The following is a 24,861-nucleotide window of genomic DNA, read 5'->3' as shown; positions in this document are numbered from 1 at the left end:
GTTTGACCATCCCCCGGAGGGGAAAGCGGCGGGGGAGCGTCTGGTCTGCCTCCGGCAGGGGAAGAGGAGTGCCCAGGAGTTCGCCTTGGAATTCCGTACTCTAGCGGCGGATGCAGGGTGGAATGAGCGGGCTCTCATCGATCACTACCGATGTAGTCTACGCGAGGACGTCCGTAGGGAGCTGGCCTGTAGGGACACCAGCCTCTCGTTCGACCAGTTGGTCGACATGTCCATCAGGCTGGATACCCTGCTAGCTACCCGCGGACGTCCCGAGGGGGTCCGTCCATTTCACCCTCCAGCGCCTCCGAGCCGTGCCCCATGGAGCTCGGGCGCTGGCGCTAGAGAGAGGAGGGGTCGGCTTACGAGGGGGTCCATCTCCTGCACCAACTGTGGTCGGGGAGGACACACCGCGGCCAGGTGCTGGGGATGGCCTCCTAGGGGAGAGGACGACAGGTCCCGCACTGGGGAGTCCTTCCAGGTGAGTAGGCGCCCCACTCACCCAGAGCTCTCTGTTGCACATTTCTGTATACCTGTGCGTTTTCCACAGGTAGCACCTCATTCCCAGCATAAGGCGCTGGTAGATTCAGGCGCGGCTGGGAATTTTGTTGATAAGAAGTTTTGCTTAGCCTTAGGGATTCCCCTTCTCCCTGTTGACGTTCCATTCCCCGTTCATGCCCTAGATAGCCGTCCGTTGGGTGCGGGCTTGATCAGGGAGGTCACTGCGCCACTTAGGATGTGTGCGCAGGGGGGTCATCAGGAGATGATCCAGCTATTTCTGATCGACTCGCCTGCGTATCCGGTGGTGCTGGGCATGCCCTGGTTGAGTACCCATAACCCATCTATTTCGTGGCAGGAGAGGGCTCTGATGGAGTGGTCTGCCCAGTGTGTGGGTCGATGTTTAGGCGTTTCCGTAGGGGCTACCTCGGTGGAGAGTCCAAACCAGGTGCCCGCATTGCACGTTCCCCCTGAGTATGGGGATTTGGCTATTGTGTTCAGTAAGTCGAGGGCGACGCAGTTGCCTCCCCCATAGGCAGGGAGATTGTGCGATAGACCTCCAGGCAGGAGCTGCGCTCCCACGGAGCCATGTGTATCCTCTGTCTCAGGAGGAGAAGAGAGCTATGGAGACGTACATAGACGAATCTCTGAGACAAGGATACATACGGCCCTCCACTTCCCCTGCGTCCTCGAGTTTCTTTTTGTGAAGAAAAAGGATGGAGGATTATGCCCGTGCATTGATTACCGTGGTCTCAATCAGATCACGGTGAAGTACAGTTATCCACTCCCGCTGATTGCGACCATGACAGAGTCATTGCACGGGGCGCGTTTCTTCACTAAATTAGATCTCAGGAGAGCGTACAACTTGGTGCGCATTAGGGGGGGCGATGAATGGAAGACAGCCTTTAGTACCACCTCGGGCCATTACGAGTATCTTGTCATGCCATACGGGTTGATGAACGCTCCTTCAGTTTTCCAATCCTTCGTGGATGAGATCTTCAGGGACATGCAGGGAAAGGGGGTGGTCGTGTAAATCGATGACATTCTCGTGTACTCGCCTACCCGAGTCGAGCATGTGGCCCTGGTGCGCCGAGTGTTGCGGAGACTGTTGGAGCACGACCTGTATGTCAAGGCAGAGAAGTGTCTGTTCTTCCAGGAGTCGGTCTCCTTTTTGGGTTATCAGTTGTCTGCGTCAGGGGTGAAGATGGAGGTAGACCGGGTGTCAGCCGTGCGTAATTGGCAAACGCCAACCACTGTGAAGGAGGTGCAGCAGTTTTTGGGGTTTGCGAATTATTACCGGAGGTTTATCCGGGGGTTTTGGACAGGTGGCAGCTCCCATAACGTCTCTTTTGAAGGGGGGGTCCGGTGCGTCTGCAGTGGTCAGCCGAGGCGGACAGGGCGTTTGGGAGGCTGAAGGACCTGTTTACCTCGGCTCCGGTGCTGGCGCATCCGGATCCCTCTTTGCCATTTCAGGTAGAGGTGGACGCGTCAGAGGCCGGTATAGGAGCCGTGCTGTCGCAACGGTCCGGCGCGCCACCTAAACTCCGCCCCTGTGCTTTTTATTCCAAGAAGCTCAGTCCGGCGGAGCGAAACTATGACGTGGGGGACAGGGAGCTGTTAGCCGTGGTACAGGCCCTAAAGGTGTGGAGGCACTGGCTTGAGGGGGCTCAACACCCTTTCCTCATTTTGACGGATCACCGTAACCTGGAGTACATCCGGGCAGCGAGGATGCTGAACCCTCGCCAGGCGAGGTGGAATATGTTTTTGACCCGGTTCACAATTAAGATCACGTACATCCCTGGGTCACAGAACGGTAAGGCAGACGCACTGTCTCGGCGGTATGACACGGAGGAGAGGTCCGTGGAGCCCACTCCCATACTGCCGGAGTCGTGTCTGGTGGCACCGGTAGTGTGGGAGGTCGATGCTGAACTCGAGCGGGCGTTACGCACCGACCCTAGTCCACCTCAATGCCCGGAGGGTCGGAAGTACGTTCCGCTCGAGGTTCGGGATCGATTGATCTATTGGGCTCACACGTCACCCTCCTCTGGACACCCTGGTATCGGCCGGACAGTGCACTGTCTTAGTGCCAAGTACTGGTGGCCCACGTTGGCGAGGGATGTGAGGGTTTATGTTTCCTCCTGCTCGGTGTGCGCCCAGTGTAAGGCGCCTAGACATCTGCCTAGGGGTAAGTTACTACCCCTGCCCGTTCCACAACGACCATGGTCTCACCTCTCGGTGGATTTCCTCACTGACCTTCCTCCTTCACAGGGGAATACCACTATACTGGTCGTTGTGGACCGGTTTTCTAAGGCCTGTCGTTTGCTCCCTATGCCGGGCCTTCCTACTGCCCTGCAAACCGCCGAAGCACTATTCACCCATGTGTTCCGGCACTACGGGGTACCCGAGGATATTGTGTCTGATCGAGGTCCCCAATTTACCTCCAGAGTCTGGAGAGCTTTTATGGAGCGGTTGGGGGTCTCGGTGAGCCTCACCTCGGGTTACCACCCGGAGAGTAATGGGCAGGTGGAACGCGTGAACCAGGATGTGGGTAGGTTTCTTAGAACATACTGCCAGGACCGGCCGGAGGAGTGGGCAAGGTACGTTCCCTGGGCCGAGATGGCCCAGAATTCCCTACGCCATTCCTCCACTAACCTAACCCCTTTCCAATGTGTGTTAGGTTACCAGCCGGTTCTGGCACCTTGGCAGCAGAGCCAGATCGAGGCTCCTGCGGTGGATGAGTGGGCGCGGCGCTCGGAGGAGACATGGAACGCTGCACACGTCCACCTGCAGCGGGCCCTCCGTCGTCATAAGGCGAGCGCCGATCTCCACCGCAGTGAGGGACCGGTGTACGCACCTGGTGATCGAGTCTGGCTCTCTACCAGAAACCTGCCCCTCCGCCTGCCCTGTCGGAAACTGGGTCGGCGGTTTGTAGGGCCATTTAAAGTCCTGAGAAGGTTGAACGAGGTGTGTTACAAATTACAACTACCTGTTGAGTATAAAAGTATTAACCCCTCGTTCCATGTGTCTCTTCTCAGGCCGGTGGTAGCTGGCCCACTCCAAGAAAGTGAGATCAGGGAGACTCCTCCGCCCCCATTGGACATCGAGGGGGCACCGGCGTACTCCGTGCTGTCCATCTTGGATTCGAGACGTCGGATGGGGGGTCTCCAATATCTAGTGGAGTGGGAGGGGTACGGCCCGGAGGAACGGTGCTGGGTGCCGAGGAGAGACATTTTGGACCCGTCTCTCCTGACGGAATTCCATCGTGGGCACCCGACGCACCCTGCTCCGCGTCCTCCTGGTCGTCCCCGAGGCCGGAGTCGGCGCACGTCTGGAGCCGCGCGTCAAGGGGGGGTACTGTCACGGTTTCGGCCGAGGCTGCCTCTCTTCCTTGCTCGGGCAGGCTTCGGCGTTCGTCGTCTCCGAATACTAGCTGCCACCGTTGCATGTTTCTATGTTCGTTTGCTTTTGTCTGATTGTTGTTACACCTGTTATCGTTTAGTGTAATTAGTGTCCTATAAGTTCTCGTTGTGTTTGTCTAGTGTTGTGTGTGATTGTTTTCACTGTCGTGCGCTTAGCTTTTGTATGTACAGTTTGCTCGGTTGAGCTGCTCTCCATTCTGTGGTTTTGGAGTATTTTGTCGCACGTATTTTGTGCGCCCGCTTTATTTCGCCTGTGTGCGGAGTTTCGCCTCAGGGCATTTGTTTTCGTGCTGTGTTTTGTTGCCAAACAACTAAAGTCTTTTGGACTTACTTTGTGCGTCCTGCGCCTGATTCCACCACCACACCCACCTACAGCTACACTGACAGAATCACACACCTTTACTCGATGGAGTCAGCAGGAGCCGCAGCAGCACAGGCGACATTGGAGGACAGGATCCGCGAACAAAATGACCAGATCCTGCGGATGGGGTCCGCACTGCAGGAGGTGATCACCACCATCCGAGGCTGGGAGACCCGAGGGACTCCTCCACCGCCATCCTCCCTGCCCGCACCATCGGCAGGTCAGCCCATTCCCGCTCCGGAACCCAGAGGAGTTCGGCTCTCGCTCCCGAGGGCCTACGATGGGACCGCGGCCGGGTGTCAGGGATTCCTTCTCCAGGTGGAGCTTTACCTGGCCACCGTGCACCCGGCGCCCTCGGGACACGAGAGCGTGTCCGCCCTGATCTCCTGCCTTTCCGGGAAGGCGTTGGAATGGGCCAACGCAGAGTGGAGGAGAATCGACGCGAACACCATCACCTACGACGAGTTCTCCCGCCGCTTCAGGGTGGTGTTTGACCATCCCCGGAGGGCGCGGCGGGGGAGCATCTGGTCTGCCTCCGGCAGGGGAAGAGGAGTGCCCAGGAGTTCGCCTTGGAATTCCGTACTCTAGCGGCGGATGCAGGGTGGAATGAGCGGGCTCTCATCGATCACTACCGATGTAGTCTACGCGAGGGACGTCCGTAGGGAGCTGGCCTGTAGGGACACCAGCCTCTCGTTCGACCAGTTGGTCGACATGTCCATCAGGCTGGATACCCTGCTAGCTACCCGCGGACGTCCCGAGGGGGTCCGTCCATTTCACCCTCCAGCGCCTCCGAGCCGTGCCCCATGGAGCTCGGGGCGCTGGCGCTAGAGAGAGGAGGGGTCGGCTTACGAGGGGGTCCATCTCCTGCACCCAACTGTGGTCGGGGAGGACACACCGCGGCTAGGTGCTGGGGATGGCCTCCTAGGGGAGAGGACGACAGGTCCCGCACTGGGAGTCCTTCCAGGTGAGTAGGCGCCCCACTCACCCAGAGCTCTCTGTTGCACATTTCTGTATACCTGTGCGTTTTCCACAGGTAGCACCTCATTCCCAGCATAAGGCGCTGGTAGATTCAGGCGCGGCTGGGAATTTTGTTGATAAGAAGTTTTGCTTAGCCTTAGGGATTCCCCTTCTCCCTGTTGACGTTCCATTCCCCGTTCATGCCCTAGATAGCCGTCCGTTGGGTGCGGGCTTGATCAGGGAGGTCACTGCGCCACTTAGGATGTGTGCGCAGGGGGGTCATCAGGAGATGATCCAGCTATTTCTGATCGACTCGCCTGCGTATCCGGTGGTGCTGGGCATGCCCTGGTTGAGTACCCATAACCCATCTATTTCGTGGCAGGAGAGGGCTCTGATGGAGTGGTCTGCCCAGTGTGTGGGTCGATGTTTAGGCGTTTCCGTAGGGGGCTACCTCGGTGGAGAGTCCAAACCAGGTGCCCGCATTGCACGTTCCCCCCTGAGTATGGGGATTTGGCTATTGTGTTCAGTAAGTCGAGGGCGACGCAGTTGCCTCCCCATAGGCAGGGAGATTGTGCGATAGACCTCCAGGCAGGAGCTGCGCTCCCACGGAGCCATGTGTATCCTCTGTCTCAGGAGGAGAAGAGAGCTATGGAGACGTACATAGACGAATCTCTGAGACAAGGATACATACGGCCCTCCACTTCCCCTGCGTCCTCGAGTTTCTTTTTTGTGAAGAAAAAGGATGGAGGATTATGCCCGTGCATTGATTACCGTGGTCTCAATCAGATCACGGTGAAGTACAGTTATCCACTCCCGCTGATTGCGACCATGACAGAGTCATTGCACGGGGCGCGTTTCTTCACTAAATTAGATCTCAGGAGAGCGTACAACTTGGTGCGCATTAGGGGGGGCGATGAATGGAAGACAGCCTTTAGTACCACCTCGGGCCATTACGAGTATCTTGTCATGCCATACGGGTTGATGAACGCTCCTTCAGTTTTCCAATCCTTCGTGGATGAGATCTTCAGGGACATGCAGGGAAAGGGGGTGGTCGTGTAAATCGATGACATTCTCGTGTACTCGCCTACCCGGGTCGAGCATGTGGCCCTGGTGCGCCGAGTGTTGCGGAGACTGTTGGAGCACGACCTGTATGTCAAGGCAGAGAAGTGTCTGTTCTTCCAGGAGTCGGTCTCCTTTTTGGGTTATCAGTTGTCTGCGTCAGGGGTGAAGATGGAGGTAGACCGGGTGTCAGCCGTGCGTAATTGGCAAACGCCAACCACTGTGAAGGAGGTGCAGCAGTTTTTGGGGTTTGCGAATTATTACCGGAGGTTTATCCGGGGGTTTTGGACAGGTGGCAGCTCCCATAACGTCTCTTTTGAAGGGGGTCCGGTGCGTCTGCAGTGGTCAGCCGAGGCGGACAGGGCGTTTGGGAGGCTGAAGGACCTGTTTACCTCGGCTCCGGTGCTGGCGCATCCGGATCCCTCTTTGCCATTTCAGGTAGAGGTGGACGCGTCAGAGGCCGGTATAGGAGCCGTGCTGTCGCAACGGTCCGGCGCGCCACCTAAACTCCGCCCCTGTGCTTTTTATTCCAAGAAGCTCAGTCCGGCGGAGCGAAACTATGACGTGGGGGGACAGGGAGCTGTTAGCCGTGGTACAGGCCCTAAAGGTGTGGAGGCACTGGCTTGAGGGGGCTCAACACCCTTTCTCATTTTGACGGATCACCGTAACCTGGAGTACATCCGGGCAGCGAGGATGCTGAACCCTCGCCAGGCGAGGTGGAATATGTTTTTGACCCGGTTCACAATTAAGATCACGTACATCCCTGGGTCACAGAACGGTAAGGCAGACGCACTGTCTCGGCGGTATGACACGGAGGAGAGGTCCGTGGAGCCCACTCCCATACTGCCGGAGTCGTGTCTGGTGGCACCGGTAGTGTGGGAGGTCGATGCTGAACTCGAGCGGGCGTTACGCACCGACCCTAGTCCACCTCAATGCCCGGAGGGTCGGAAGTACGTTCCGCTCGAGGTTCGGGATCGATTGATCTATTGGGCTCACACGTCACCCTCCTCTGGACACCCTGGTATCGGCCGGACAGTGCACTGTCTTAGTGCCAAGTACTGGTGGCCCACGTTGGCGAGGGATGTGAGGGTTTATGTTTCCTCCTGCTCGGTGTGCGCCCAGTGTAAGGCGCCTAGACATCTGCCTAGGGGTAAGTTACTACCCCTGCCCGTTCCACAACGACCATGGTCTCACCTCTCGGTGGATTTCCTCACTGACCTTCCTCCTTCACAGGGGAATACCACTATACTGGTCGTTGTGGACCGGTTTTCTAAGGCCTGTCGTTTGCTCCCTATGCCGGGCCTTCCTACTGCCCTGCAAACCGCCGAAGCACTATTCACCCATGTGTTCCGGCACTACGGGGTACCCGAGGATATTGTGTCTGATCGAGGTCCCCAATTTACCTCCAGAGTCTGGAGAGCTTTTATGGAGCGGTTGGGGGTCTCGGTGAGCCTCACCTCGGGTTACCACCCGGAGAGTAATGGGCAGGTGGAACGCGTGAACCAGGATGTGGGTAGGTTTCTTAGAACATACTGCCAGGACCGGCCGGAGGAGTGGGCAAGGTACGTTCCCTGGGCCGAGATGGCCCAGAATTCCCCTACGCCATTCCTCCACTAACCTAACCCCTTTCCAATGTGTGTTAGGTTACCAGCCGGTTCTGGCACCTTGGCAGCAGAGCCAGATCGAGGCTCCTGCGGTGGATGAGTGGGCGCGGCGCTCGGAGGAGACATGGAACGCTGCACACGTCCACCTGCAGCGGGCCCTCCGTCGTCATAAGGCGAGCGCCGATCTCCACCGCAGTGAGGGACCGGTGTACGCACCTGGTGATCGAGTCTGGCTCTCTACCAGAAACCTGCCCCTCCGCCTGCCCTGTCGGAAACTGGGTCGGCGGTTTGTAGGGGCCATTTAAAGTCCTGAGAAGGTTGAACGAGGTGTGTTACAAATTACAACTACCTGTTGAGTATAAAAGTATTAACCCCTCGTTCCATGTGTCTCTTCTCAGGCCGGTGGTAGCTGGCCCACTCCAAGAAAGTGAGATCAGGGAGACTCCTCCGCCCCCATTGGACATCGAGGGGCACCGGCGTACTCCGTGCTGTCCATCTTGGATTCGAGACGTCGGATGGGGGTCTCCAATATCTAGTGGAGTGGGAGGGGTACGGCCCGGAGGAACGGTGCTGGGTGCCGAGGAGAGACATTTTGGACCCGTCTCTCCTGACGGAATTCCATCGTGGGCACCCGACGCACCCTGCTCCGCGTCCTCCTGGTCGTCCCCGAGGCCGGAGTCGGCGCACGTCTGGAGCCGCGCGTCAAGGGGGGGTACTGTCACGGTTTCGGCCGAGGCTGCCTCTCTTCCTTGCTCGGGCAGGCTTCGGCGTTCGTCGTCTCCGGAATACTAGCTGCCACCGTTGCATGTTTCTATGTTCGTTTGCTTTTGTCTGATTGTTGTTACACCTGTTATCGTTTAGTGTAATTAGTGTCCTATAAGTTCTCGTTGTGTTTGTCTAGTGTTGTGTGTGATTGTTTTCACTGTCGTGCGCTTAGCTTTTGTATGTACAGTTTGCTCGGTTGAGCTGCTCTCCATTCTGTGGTTTTGGAGTATTTTGTCGCACGTATTTTGTGCGCCCGCTTTATTTCGCCTGTGTGCGGAGTTTCTCGCCTCAGGGCATTTGTTTTCGTGCTGTGTTTTGTTGCCAAACAACTAAAGTCTTTTGGACTTACTTTGTGCGTCCTGCGCCTGATTCCACCACCACACCCACCTACAGCTACACTGACAAGAGGCCTGTAATTTTCATCATAGGTACACGTCAACTATGACAGACAAAATGAAAAAACAAAATTCCAGAAAATCACATTGTAGGATTTTTAATGAATTTATTTGCAAATTATGGTGGAAAATAAGTATTTGGTCAATAACAAAAGTTTCTCAATACTTTGTTATATAACCTTTGGTGGCAATGACACAGGTCAAACGTTTTCTGTAAGTCTTCACAAGGTTTTCACACACTGTTGCTGGTATTTTGGCCCATTCCTCCATGCAGATCTCCTCTAGAGCAGTGATGTTTTGGGGCTGTCGCTGGGCAACACGGACTTTCAACTCCCTCCAAAGATTTTCTATGGGGTTGAGATCTGGAGACTGGCTAGGCCACTCCAGGACCTTGAAATGCTTCTTACGAAGCCACTCCTTCGTTGCCCGGGCGGTGTGTTTGGGATCATTGTCATGCTGAAAGACCCAGCCACATTTCATCTTCAATGCCCTTGCTGATGGAAGGAGGTTTTCACTCAAAATCTCACGATACATGGCCCCATTCATTCTTTCCTTTACACGGATTAGTCGTCCTGGTCCCTTTGCAGAAAAACAGCCCCAAAGCATGATGTTTCCACCCCCATGCTTCACAGTAGGTATGGTGTTCTTTGGATGCAACTCAGCATTCTTTGTCCTCCAAACACGACGAGTTGAGTTTTTACCAAAAAGTTCTATTTTGGTTTCATCTGACCATATGACATTCTCCCAATCCTCTTCTGGATCATCCAAATGCACTCTAGCAAACTTCAGACGGGCCTGGACATGTACTGGTTTAAGCAGGGGGACACGTCTGGCACTGCAGGATTTGAGTCCCTGGCGGCGTAGTGTGTTACTGATGGTAGGCTTTGTTACTTTGGTCCCAGCTCTCTGCAGGTCATTCACTAGGTCCCCCCGTGTGGTTCTGGGATTTTTGCTCACCGTTCTTGTGATCATTTTGACCCCACGGGGTGAGATCTTGCGTGGAGCCCCAGATCGAGGGAGATTATCAGTGGTCTTGTATGTCTTCCATTTCCTAATAATTGCTCCCACAGTTGATTTCTTCAAACCAAGCTGCTTACCTATTGCAGATTCAGTCTTCCCAGCCTGGTGCAGGTCTACAATTTTGTTTCTGGTGTCCTTTGACAGCTCTTTGGTCTTGGCCATAGTGGAGTTTGGAGTGTGACTGTTTGAGGTTGTGGACAAGTGTCTTTTATACTGATAACAAGTTCAAACATGTGCCATTAATACAGGTAATGAGTGGAGGACAGAGGAGCCTCTTAAAGAAGAAGTTACAGGTCTGTGAGAGCCAGAAATCTGGCTTGTTTGTAGGTGACCAAATACTTATTTTCCACCATAATTTGCAAATAAATTCATAAAAAATCCTACAATGTGATTTTCTGGATTTTTTTTTCTCAATTTGTCTGTCATAGTTGACGTGTACCTATGATGAAAATTACAGGCCTCTCTCATCTTTTTAAGTGGGAGAACATGCACAATTGGTGGCTGACTAAATACTTTTTTCCCAACTGTACAGTGGGGAGAACAAGTATTTGATGCACTGCCGATTTTGCAGGTTTTCCTACTTACAAAGCATGTAGAGGTCTGTAATTTTATCACAGGTACAGTTCAACTGTGAGAGACGGAATCTAAAACAAAAATCCAGAAAATCACATTGTATGATTTTTAAGTAATTAATTTGCATTTTATTGCATGACATAAGTATTTGATCACCTACCAACCAGTAAGAATTCCGTCTCTCACAGACCTGTTAATTTTGCTTTAAGAAGCCCTCCTGTTCTCCACTCATTACATGTATTAACTGCACCTGTTTGAACTCGTTACCTGTATAAAAGACACCTGTCCACACACGCAATCAAACAGACTCCAACCTCTCCACAATGGCCAAGACCAGAGAGCTGTGTAAGGACATCAGGGATACAATTTTAGACCTGCACAAGGCTGGGATGGGCTACAGGACAATAGGCAAGCAGCTTGGTGAGAAGGCAACAACAGTTGACGCAATTATGAGAAAATGGAAGAAGGTCAAGAGGACGGTCAATCACCCTCGGTCTGGGGCTCCATACAAGATCGTGGTCCTCTGTAGCTCAATTGGTAGAGCATGGCGCTTGTAACGCCAGGGTAGTGGGTTCGATCCCCGGGACCACCCATATGTAAAAATGTATGCACACATGACTGTAAGTCGCTTTGGATAAAAGCGTCTGCTAAATGGTATATTATTATTATTATTATTATTATTATTATTATTATTATTATTATTATTATTATTATTATTATTATTATCTCACCTCGTGGGGCATCAATGATCATGAGGAAGGTGAGGGATCAGCCCAGAACTACATGGCAGGACCTGGTCAATGACCTGAAGAGAGCTGGGACCACAGTCTCAAAGAAAACCATTAGTAACACACTACGCCGTCATGGATTAAAATCCTGCAGCGCACGCAAGGTCCCCCTGCTCAAGCCAGCGCATGTCTAGGCCCGTCTGAAGTTTGCCAATGACCATCTGGATGATCCAGAGGAGGAATGGGAGAAGGTGATGTGGTCTGATGAGACAAAAATAGAGCTTTTTGGTCTAAACTCCACTCGCCGTGTTTGGAGGAAGAAGAAGGATGAGTACAACCTCAAGAACACCATCCCAACTGTGAAGCATGGAGGTGGAAACATTATTCTTTGGGGATGCTTTTCTGCAAAGGGGACAGGACGACTGCTCCGTATTGAGGGGAGGATGGATGGGGCCATGTATCGCGAGATCTTGGCCAACAACCTCCTTTTCTCAGTAAGAGCATTGAAGATGGGTTGTGGCTGGGTCTTCCAGCATGACAACAACCCGAAACACACAGCCAGGGCAACTAAGGAGTGGCTCCGTAAGAAGCATCTCAAGGTCCTGGAGTGGCCTAGCCAGTCTCCAGACCTGAACCCAATAGAAAATCTTCGGAGGGAGCTGAAAGTCCGGATTGCCCAGCGACAGCCCCGAAACCTGAAGTATCTGGAGAAGGTCTGTATGGAGGAGTGGGCCAAAATCCCTGCTGCAGTGTGTGCAAACCTGGTCAAGACCTACAGGAAACGTATGATCTCTGTCATTGCAAACAAAGGATTCTGTACCAAATATTAAGTTCTGCTTTTCTGATGTATCAAATACTTATGTCATGCAATAAAATGCAAATTCATTACTTAAAAATCATACAATGTGATTTTCTGGATTTTTGTTTTAGATTCCGTCTCTCACAGTTGATGTGTACCTATGATAAAAAGTACAGACCTCTACATGCTTTGTAAGTAGGAAAACCTGCAAAATCGGCAGTGTATCAAATACTTGTGCTCCCCACTGTACTCGGAATACATATCCCAGATGAAATAAATGATCTCACTCCAATACATTTTTATAGAAAGTTAGCAAAAATAGATAAGATCTTGCTACCATGGAAAGGTAAATACCTGTCAATTTGTGGAAAAATCACCCTGATTAGCTCTTTAGTATTATCCCAGTTTACCTATTTGCTTATGGTCTTGCCTACGCCTAGCGAACAGTTTTTTAAATTATATGAGAAAAAAATATTCCATTTTATTTGGAACGGCAAGCCAGACAAAATTAAACGGGCCTATTTATATAATGAATATGAATTCGGAGGACAGAAATTATTAAATATTAAAGCATTAGAACTATCACTAAAAGCTTCGGTCATACAAAAATTATACATAAATCCGAACTGGTTCTCTAGCAAACTAGTAAGATTGTCTCACCCAATGTTCAAGAAGGGACTTTTCCCCTTTATTCAGATTACAACCCCTCACTTTCAGGTATTTGAAAAGGAAATAATCTCCCAAATACCACTATTTCTAAAACAAGCCATAGAAAGTTGGTTGCAATTTCAATTGAATCCTCCAGAAACGACAGAACAAATATTGCAACAAATATTGTGGTTAAACTCAAATATACTAATTGATAAAAAAAACGATATTTTTTTAGAATTAAAAAAAAGAAGGTATAATCGCACATGCAGCAACATGCAGCTAACAAAAACATATGGAAATGTCTGCTCTACCCAAAATTACAACCAAATAATTGCAGCATTACCGCAAAAATGGAAGAGGAAAGTGGAAGGAGGAAAAAGTAAGGACCTTGTCTGTCGGCCTTGCATTAAAGAACATAATTGGTTAAAGAAAATTGTGATAAATAAAAAAGTTTACCAGTTTCATTTAAGGACCAAAAGATTGACAGCCGTCCCATATAGATTGTGAAATAGTTGGGAAGAGATTTTTGACGTACCGATTCCATGGCATAGTGTTTATGAACTGATACGCAAAACGACGCCGGATTCTAAACGTAGAATTATTCAATTTAAATTATTATATAAAATTCTTGCTACCAATAGAATGTTATTTGTATGGGGAATACACTCTTCCCAGCTCTGCAGATTTGGCTGTGAAGAGACAGAATCATTAGATCATTTGTTTTGGTACTGTCCATTTGTAGCTTGTTTCTGGACACAGGTCCAGGAATGGCTGAAGGATTGCAATATTTGCATGGAGCTGATCCTGCAGATAGCACTACTGGGTGATCTGAAATGTCATAGTCAATCGATCAATAATATAATAATACTTTTAGCAAAACTGTTTATTTTCAATTCACAAACTGTAGAAACAATGAGAATAGAAAGGTTCAGAACTTTTGTAAAACATCACAGTACAGTTGAAAAATATATGGCAAATAGAAATCCAATATGGATGGTGTTAAGAGATAGATGGGAGGTGTTGAATGAAGCTGAAGGATGGGACTAATAACAACAACTAATAACAACAAGATAACTAGTGTAAGACATGCTGTGTCCATAATAAGTATATAGGTTATATATTGTGAGCTTTTGTGAAAGAGCACAGTTAGAAAGATATGGCATATAGAAGCATACCAGATGGACATCATGAAAATGACCGGAAGAAGTTCAGGAGTAAAAACAAACAATGTCTGTGTCCATAAAATGTATATAGTATGTATAAGCATGAAGTAGAGGCATAAGCATTGTTGTTCACTAGTTTACTCCAATTAGGGAAGGGATGGTGGGGTTGGAAAGTAATAAAGGGAAATATATATATTTTTAAAGGATATGTATGTATATATATGTATGTATATGCGTATATGTATGTATGTATATACAGTGGGGGAAAAAAGTATTTAGTCAGCCACCAATTGTGCAAGTTCTCCCACTTAAAAAGATGAGAGAGGCCTGTAATTTTCATCATAGGTACACGTCAACTATGACTGATAAATTGAGAATATTTTTCTCCAGAAAATCACATTGTAGGATTTTTAATGAATTTATTTGCAAATTATGGTGGAAAATAAGTATTTGGTCACCTACAAACAAGCAGGATTTCTGGCTCTCACAGACCTGTAACTTCTTCTTTAAGAGGCTCCTCTGTCCTCCACTCGTTATCTGTATTAATGGCACCTGTTTGAACTTGTTATCAGTATAAAAGACACCTGTCCACAACCTCAAACAGTCACACTCCAAACTCCACTATGGCCAAGACCAAAGAGCTGTCAAAGGACACCAGAAACAAAATTGTAGACCTGCACCAGGCTGGGAAGACTGAATCTGCAATAGGTAAGCAGCTTGGTTTGAAGAAATCAACTGTGGGAGCAATTATTAGGAAATGGAAGACATACAAGACCACTGATAATCTCCCTCGATCTGGGGCTCCACGCAAGATCTCACCCCGTGGGGTCAAAATGATCACAAAAATGGTGAGCAAAAATCACAGAACCACACGGGGGGACCTAGTGAATGACCTGCAGAGAGCTGGGACCAAAGTAACAAAGCCTACAATCAGTAACACACTACGCCGCCAGGGACTCAAATCCTGCAGTGCCAGACATGTCCCCCTGCTTAAGCCAGTACATGTCCAGGCCCGTCTGAAGTTTGCTAGAGTGCATTTGGATGATCCAGAAGAGGATTGGGAGAATGTCATATGGTCAGATGAAACCAAAATATAACTTTTTGGTAAAAACTCAACTCCTCGTGTTTGGAGGACAAAGAATGATGAGTTGCATCCAAAGAACACCATACCTACTGTGAAGCATGGGGGTGGAAACATCATGCTTTGGGGCTGTTTTTCTGCAAAGGGACCAGGACGACTGATCTGTGTAAAGGAAAGAATGAATGGGGCCATGTATCGTGAGATTTTGAGTGAAAACCTCCTTCCATCAGCAAGGGCATTGAAGATGAAACGTGGCTGGGTCTTTCAGCATGACAATGATCCCAAACACACCGCCCGGGCAACGAAGGAGTGGCTTTGTAAGAAGCATTTCAAGGTCCTGGAGTGGCCTAGCCAGTCTCCAGATCTCAACCCTATAGAAAATCTTTGGAGGGAATTGAAAGTCCGTGTTGCCCAGCGACAGCCCCAAAACATCACTGCTCTAGAGGAGATCTGCATGGAGGAATGGGCCAAAATACCAGCAACAGTGTGTGAAAACCTTGTGAAGACTTACAGAAAACGTTTGACCTGTGTCATTGTCAACAAAGGGTATATAACAAAGTATTGAGAAACTTTTGTTATTGACCAAATACTTATTTTCCACCATAATTTGCAAATAAATTCATTAAAAATCCTACAATGTGATTTTCTGGATTTTTTTTCTTCTCATTTTGTCTGTCATAGTTGACGTGTACCTATGATGGAAATTACAGGCCTCTCTCATCTTTTTAAGTGGGAGAACTTGCACAATTGGTGGCTGACTAAATGGTTTTTTTCCCCACTGTATATGCGAGAAAAAAAATAGAAAAAAAACATATGGGGGATTGGAAGTGATGCAGACAATTACATTGATGGAAGTTACAATCTATCTGCAATATTAAAGCTGATCTACCCCCGAAAAAAAAAGATAAAAGAACGTTTTGCCGACGTGACAACAATGGTAGGCCTGATCACCGACAACGATGAGACAGCCTATAGTGAGTAGGATAGAGACATGGCAGTGTGGTGCCAGGACAACAACCTCTCCCTCAACGTGATCAAGACAAAGGAGATGATCTTGGACTACAGGAAAAGGAGGGCCGAGCACGCCCCAATTCTCTTCGACGGGGCTGTAGTGGAGCAAGTTGAGAGCTTCAAGTTCCTTGGTGTCCACATCACCAACAATCTATCATGGTCCAAACACACCAAGACAGTCGTGAAGAGGGCACAACAACGTCTATTACCCTTCAGGAGACTGAAAAGATTTGGCATGGGTCCTCAGATCCTCAAAAAGTTATACAGCTGCACCATCAAGAGCATTCTGACTGGTTGCATCACCGCCTGGTATGGCAACTGCTCGGCCTCCGACCGCAAGGCGCTACAGAGGGTAGTGGCCCAGTACATCACTTGGGCCATGCTTCCTGCCATCCAGGACCTCTATACCAGGCTGTGTCAGAGGAAGGATCTAAAAACTGCCAAAGACTCCAGCCACCCTTGTCATAGACTGTTCTTTCTGCTACCGCATGGCAAGCGCTACCGGAGCGCCAAGTCTAGGTCCAAAAGACTTCTTAACATCTTCTACCCTCAAGCCAAAGGACTGCTGAACAGCTAATCAATGGCTACCCAGACTATTTGCATTGCCCCCCCCCCCCCTTTTTTTTACGCTGCTGCTACTCGCTGTTTATTATCTATGCATAGTCACTTTACCCCTACCTACATGTACATATTACCTCAATTACCTCGACTAACCTGTACCCCTGCACATTGACTCGGTACTGGTACCCCCTGTATATAGCCTCGTTATTGTTATTTTATTGTTAATCTTTAATTTTTTACTTTAGTTAATTTATTTTTCAACTGCATTGTTCGTTAAGGGCTTGTAAGTAAGCATTTCACGGTAAGGTTTACACCTATTGTATTTGGCGCATGTGACAAATACATTTTGATTTGTTTGAATTAATTGACATGTCGGTTTCTTTAAAGTGTGTGTCCTGTGCTCTGCTTTTATCCTGTGAGTGTCCAGACTGGGCTCTGAGGCAGGCCAGGGTCTGTGGCCATGATCAATAATCAGATGGCCGCTAGCCTTGATCCTAATTAGCCTAGCTTTGGAGGAGATTAGCCTGCACCTGAGCCCCATTCTCAGCCTGTCTTGAAAACAACTCCCTCCCAATCAGCCTCACTACCCAGAACCTCTAGCATCAGCCCAATACAGGGAAATACAGGTGTGGACAAGACACCTCAGTTTATCAGTTTACCCACCAGATCTCTCTCTCGCTCTCTTGCTCTGTTTCTCACTTTCTCTCTCCCCCCTCTCTTCCATAGCAACTTTGTGGATTAGTAATGAACCTGTGTTATTGTTGCCTAACACCGTAAACAGAGGCAGTTCATAGACGGGTTAGAGCAGGGAGATGGAGGAGACTATCTATGAGCAGCAGCACGTGTGAAGTGTTTAACTACCCACAAGAATAGTAAACTAACACAAATTTCACCAACTGGGGACATTTTGTTAGTCCCCACGAGGTCAAATGCTATTTCAAGGGGGTTTAGGGTTAAGGTTAGAATTAGTGTTAGGGTTAGAATTACGTAAAGGGTTAGGGTTAGGAGCTAGGATTAGTTTTAGGGTTACGGTTAGGAGATAGGTTTAAGATTAGGTTTTTGGGTTAAGGTTAGGGTTAGGGTAAGGGTAAGAGTACGGGTTAGGGTTAGGGTTAGAGGTTTGGGAAAATAGGATTTTGAATGGGACTGAATTGTGTGTCCCCACAAGGTTAGCTGTACAAGACTGTGTGTGTGTGTGTGTGTGTGTGTATATGTGTGTATGTGTGTGTGTGTGTGTGTGAGCCTACCCTAGAGCGGGGGATGTTTTAGAGTGTGACAGGTAGCTCAGACAACCAGTCATTCTAAAAATACAAGTTTCTAAGGAGTTCCTCATGTATGTCTCTATCCAGGTGCCAATCTCAACTGCTAAAATGATACCAGATGCAGCCAGGTAAATCATCTGTTAATGCACCACAACACACATCGTTTATTTTCACTGGCATCTGTTTGTTCAGATGCGTCTCTCCCCGTCATCATCCATTTTTACATCCATCTATAGAATGCATGGGGTTTGAAGTACAGTTTTTTATTTATTGAGATTGTGCCATTGAAAATCCATGAAAGCCATTGATGCAATATTCATCATATGAATCCCAGATATATCAACAGCAGATTAATCAGATACTGCTAGCCCAACTCAGACTGTCTGCCTGTCTGTATAGATGTCTGTCTGTCTGTCTGTCTGTCTGTCTTCCTCTCCGTCTATCTGTGTCAGTAATAATGAAAATCTTACAGGAGGATATACAGTAGCTACTACCGAGCAGCAATATGGTCAAGACATGTAAGACAGAATGTCAGGCTCATAATAATGTGTGGTCTACATCCTGTGTCCAACATCTTTGTGCTCCTTTAGGCCAGCTAGGTGTTGAAATGTCACTGATGAAAAGCAGTGCCAAGCCCCTTTGGGGAAGGAGCCCAGAGGCTGTCTGAGGTCTGTGCAGTTGACAGATGCACACTTCGGCTCTGTCCCAAATGACACCCTATTCTCTATGTAGTGAACTACTTTTGACCATATCTCTGGTCAAAAGTAGCATACTATAGGGAATTTGGTGCAATTTGGGGCACATCCTTGGCCTCAAATTGTCATGCTGAGGAGTTGGTGATCCCTAGATGTGAACCAGAAATAGGTCATCATGGTGTGTGAGTGTTTGAATAACGGTTGTGATGTACTGAATACCAGGGTTGGGTTCAATGCCATTTCAGTAAAGTCAGTTAAGGAACTGAATTGAAATTCCAATGTTACACAAAGCCTAACCTGGATATACAGTTGAAGTCGGAAGTTTACATTCACCTTAGCCAAATACATTTAAACTCAGTTTTTCACAATTCCTGACATTTAATTATAGTAAAAATTCCCTGTCTTAGGTCAGTGTCAGAAGAACCGATGTGGATGTGGTGGAGGAGTCAGGCGCAGGACACAGAGGCTTCGTCCAACAGACTTTACTAGTCAAAAGTGCAAAAATACAATACACGGCCTCGAAAACAAACAGAGGCGAGTGAATACGTAACCATGCGTAAACACTAAACAAACAAACAGAGCGTCAACACGCAGCTCCGAAATACAGGCAGACAACAACACACAATCTAACCTATACAAAACAGGGAACTTATAGGACACGTAATCAGAACACAAACAGACACAGGTGTACAAGACAGACCAAAGCAATCACACCACGAAACATTCAACGGTGGCAGCTAGTACTCCGGGGACGGCGAACGCCGAAGCCTGCCCGAACCAGGAGGAGGAGCAGTCTCGGCCGAAACCGTGACAGTCAGTTAGGATCACCACTTTATTTTAAGAATGTGAAATGTCAGAATAATAGTAGAGAGAATTATTTATTTCAGCTTTTATTTATTTCATCACATTCCCAGTGGGTCAGAAGTTTACATACACTCAATTAGTATTTGGTAGCATTGCCTTTAAATGGTTTAACTTGGGTCAAACGTTTCGGGTAGCCTTCCACAAGCTTCCCACAATAAGTTGGGTGAATTTTGACCCATTTCTCCTGACAGAGCTGGTGTAACTGAGTCAGGTTTGTAGGCCTCCTTGCTTGCACATGCTTTTTCTTCTGCCCACAAATGTTCTATAGGATTGAGGTCAGGGCTTTGTGATGGCCACTCCAATACCTTGACTTTGTTGTCCTTAAGCCATACTTTAGAAGTATACGTGGGGTCATTGTCCATTTGGAAGACCTAATTGCGACCAAGCTTTAACTTTCTGACTGATGTCTTGAGATGTTGCTTCAATATATCCACATAATTTTCCTTCCTCATGATGCCATCTATTTTGTGAAGTGCACCAGTCCCTCCTGCAGCAAAGCACCCCCACAGCATGATGCTGCCACCCCCGTGCTTCATGGTTGGGATGGTGTTCTTCAGCTTGCAAGCGTCCCCCTTTTTCCTCGAAACATAACGATGGTCATTATGGCCAAACAGTTCTATTTGTGTTTCATCAGACCAGAGGACATTTCTCCAAAAAGTATGATCTTTGTCCCCATGTGCAGTTGCAAACCGTAGTCTGGCTTTCTTATGGCGGTTTTGGAGCAGTGGCTTCTTCCTTGCTGAGCGGCCTTTCAGGTTATGTCGATATGGGACTCGTTTTACTGTGGATATAGATACTTTTGCACCTGTTTCCTCCAGCATCTTCACAAGGTCCTTTGCTGTTGTTCTGGGATTGATTTGCACTTTTCGCACCAAAGTACGTTCATCTCTAGGAGACAGAACGTGTCTCCTTCCTGAGCGATATGACGGCTGCGTGGTCCCATGGTGTTTACAGTTGCGTACTATTGTTTGTACAGATGAACGTGGTACCTTCAGGCGTTTGGAAATTGCTCCCAAGGATGAACCAGACTTGTGGAGGTCAACAAAAAAATTTCTGAGGTCTTCGCTGATTTCCTTTCATTTTCCCATGATGTCAAGCAAAGAGGCACTGAGTTTGAAGGTAGGCCTTGAAATACATCCACAGGTACACCTCCAATTGACTCAAATTAAGACAATTAGCATATCAGAAGCTTCTAAAGCCATTACATAATTTTCTGGAATTTTCCAAGCTGTTTGAAGGCACAGTCAACTTAGTGTATGTAAACTTCTGACCCACTGGAATTGTGATACAGATAATTATAAGTGAAATTATCTGTCTGTAAACAATTGTTGGAAAAATTACTTGTGTCATGCACAAAGTAGATGTCCTAACTGACCTGCCAAAACTATAGTTTGTTAACAAGAAATTTGTGGAGTGGTTGAAAACCTAAGTGTATGTAAACTTCCGACTTCAACTGTACGTACAGTATCAGCTATCAAACAACTTTTCTCAATTTTTCTCATCTCTTTTCTTCCTTCCACCACAACATCAACATCCTGTGCATCATCTCTCTGTTTACATGTTGTGGCATAATCACTTATTCAGAGAGAGTTACATCATTGTAAGCCAATAATGCAGACAACTAAAGAGAGTGTCTGTCTGGGTAAAATAGTTGAGTGTTCTGCTTCACCTAGGTAGGCCATCTTTCAGCTATCACACGCCAACCTCTCCCTGGCACAGATGGGTCATGGCGTGTGTGTCTCTCTCTCTGTGTGTGTGTGTGTGTGTGTGTGTGTGTGTGTGTGTGTGTGTGTGTGTGTGTGTGTGTGTGTGTGTGTGTGTGTGTGTGTGTGTGCGTGCGTGTGTGTGTGTGTGGCCGTCATTTTGCCTCTGATGGATGACTAATCTTCTCCTGGTAATGACTGAGGAGGAGCTACCTTCTGAATGCCAAGCAGCTGGATAGGTAGAGATGGAGAGACAGGGAGAGAGGGAGAGTGACAGTCAGAGAGAGAGAAGGAGAGGGTGAGCGAGAGGAGAGTAAGAGGGAGAGATAGAGGGAGGGAGATGGAGAGGAGGGAGACGGATGGTGGCTGCAACGCCATGAAGCCCCAAATAATGTCAAAGATGAGACACGTGTTTCTGAATTCCCTAGCTGTGTCTGATTCAGACTGATGTTATCGAGATCTCCTGTGTAATAACCTGTGTACAACATGAGCTTTTGTGTTTCATTGCTTTTGACCATGCAATACAATACACACATACAAGAGTGCAATAGCAGAGGGGGCTGCTTGAAGGAAATTATTATATTCACTCAGCTAGCTCAATGCAGTAATTATACTGTATTCACACCCTCAATAAGAGATAAATAATATACAGTACCAGTCAAAAGTTTGGACACACCTACTCATTCAATCCCCCGACCTCAACCCAATTGAGATGGTTTGGGATGAGTCGGACGGCAGAGTGAAGGAAAAGCAGCCAACAAGTGCTCATCATATGTGGGAACTCCTTCAAGACTGTTAGAAAAGCATTCCAGGTGAAGCTGGTTGTGAGAATGCCAAGAGTGTGCAAAGCTGTCATCAAGGCAATTTTGATTTGTTTAACACTTTTTTGGTTACTACACGATTCCATATGTGTTATTTCATAGTTTTTATGTCTTCACTATTATTCTACAATGTAAAAAATAATAAAAATAAAGAAAAACCCTTGAATGAGTAGGTGTGTCCAAACTTTTGACTGGTACTGTATATGTTCACAGCTTTGTCCAATATAGGAGTTATTCATGTTGAATCACATTGTATCTTATGGATTCTCTGTGTATTCAATGTGTAGGACCTAAACATAGCAAAACATTGTAGTGTACTAGAGAGAGAAGAGGGGAACTGTGGGTCTAAAATGAGCTCTGCAATACTGAGTCTTTTTTTGTTCAAGAGAGGAGAGCGACAAAGACGGTATAAGCGATATTTAGGATTTATCCTCCTCTCATGCTTTTTGCTTTTTTTGGTGTTCAGTCTGCCTCTCCAGATCTCACAACCTGCTCTCCTAGACATGACAACTTCACTTTAAACTTAAAAAAGATTACATAGCCAAAGGTCCAAAAGGCTCCTTAACAGCTACTACCCCCAAGCCATAAGACTGCTGAACAATTAATCAAATGGCCACCCAGACTATTTTCATTGACCCCCCCCTTTGTTTTTACACTGCTGCTACTCACTGTTTATTATATATGCATATTCACTTTACCCCTATCTACATGTACAAATTACCTCAACTAATCTGTACCCTCGCACATTGACTCGGTACCGGTACCCCCTGTATTGTTACTTTTTATTTTATTTTTTACTTTATTTTATTTGGTAAATATTTTCTTAAACTCTATTTCTTGAACTGCATTGTTGGTTAAGGGCTTGTAAGTAAGCATTTCACAGTAAGGTCTACACCTGTTGTTTTCGGCGCATGTGACAAATACAATTTTATTTTGAGCCTTGAAAGAAAATGCTTTCCCTCTCTCCCTCTTTCTTTCAAACAAACACACAGTTCTAGAGATACGCACACATGCACTCACGCACATACATAAATGCACGCACACAGACACACACACACAAACACACACACACAATACACACAAGGATTCACACATCCATGAGTACTGTGATGATTCCTGGTATCTTCCAAACAACTCTCACCTGGCAGAGGTGATATGACTGTCTATATAAAAAGACACAGGTGGCCTCCTCCCTTGTGCATTGATATTTTTACAGCTGCTCACAGATATGCAAATGTGCTACTGTTCCTCTAATTGGGGAATGCACACAGTCTATTACAGTTTTTTCCAACTGCGTACACACAAAATCTTTTCATGTCACACGATTTTTGAAACCTCTCACTCAAAGTGCAAAATCACTGCTTTACTGTAGTATAGGCCTATAAATAGGTCAAAGGTCAGATTACCTGTTTTGAACAATGGATGCCAACAATGGACAGAGAGCAAGAGGAGTAGGAGGGAGAGGCAGGGGACAACAACGAGGACAAATTCAAAGACGAAGAGTTGGAAGAGGAGGAGGAAGAGGAAGATGAAGAGGAAGAGGAAGAGGAAGAAGAAGAAGAAGAAGAAGAGGACGAGGGCAAAGAAGAGAAGGAAGGAGAGCCATCTCTGATGAGATTAGGGCAACACTTGTTGATCATGTGATCAACCATGGTTTGACCATGAGAGAGGCTGGACTGAGAGTCCAACCCAACTTGAGTCGATTTACAGTGGCTTCCATAATTTAAACCTTCAGAAATGAGAACAGGTATGCAACTATCTAATTACTATTTTAGCATTACAGTAATGTACTGTAAAATACGTATGACTGCATAGTATTGCATAAACATTTGTAACTCTTAGCCATCCATTTATTGCACTGCATTGAATGAATAAGGTTGGTTATCATGCTGTACTACATTATTTTGTACATTGTTTACAGTTCCTATGCTGAACACATACTGTGTTTGAATTCTGTACAGAGTGGAAAGGCAAAGACATCATGGAGGACGAGGACGCTTGTTTACAGATGTACAAGAGACTGCAATTATAAATATGGTTTTGGCCAACAATGCAATTAGGATTCGAGAGATAAGAGAGCATATCTTAAATAATGACACCATATTTAACAACATCAATGCTGTAAGCCTGTCGACCATACAACGCATCCTCCAACGGCACCAAGTGACGATGAAACAACTTTACAAGGTGCCATTTGAGAGAAACATTGACAGAGTCAAGAATCTGCGATATGACTTTGTAGAGGTATGTATGCAACACTACTTCCAGTACTTCAGACATACCATATTTACTCATCTGTATATCCTTTTGTCTGTTACAGAGAGTATTGGAGATGGATGCCCATGTTATTCGCCATTAATTTATTTATGTGGATGAGGTTGGCTTCAACCTCACCAAAACCAGGCGCCGCGGAAGAAATGTAATAGGACAGAGGGCAATTACCAATGTCCCTGGACAGCGTGGGGGTAATATAACTATGTGTGCTGCCATCACTCAAAACGGGGTCCTCCATCACAATGCCACACTGGGTCCGTACAACACTGGCCATATGCTCACTTTTCTGGATGCAATTTACACAATGCTTGTCCCTGATCCAGATCAGGAGCCTGCTAGATTTGTGGTTATATGGGACAATGTTAGTTTTCACCAGGCTGCTCTGGTCCAAAACTGGTTTGCCACCCATCCACAATTTGTAGTTTTGTACCTACCCCTATATTCACCTTTTCTAAATCCCATAGAGGAATTATTCTCAGCCTGGCGCTGGAAAGTGTATGATCGCCAACCCTATGCCCGCATGCCGCTTCTCCAGGCAATGGAGGACGCATGTGGGGACATAAAGGTTGCCTCTGTCCAAAGTTGGATATGCCATGCTAG

Source organism: Coregonus clupeaformis, chromosome 21 (genome assembly GCF_020615455.1).
Source record: "Coregonus clupeaformis isolate EN_2021a chromosome 21, ASM2061545v1, whole genome shotgun sequence".
In the NCBI taxonomy this organism is placed as follows: domain Eukaryota; kingdom Metazoa; phylum Chordata; class Actinopteri; order Salmoniformes; family Salmonidae; genus Coregonus; species Coregonus clupeaformis.
Note: the sequence above shows the minus strand (reverse complement) of the source record.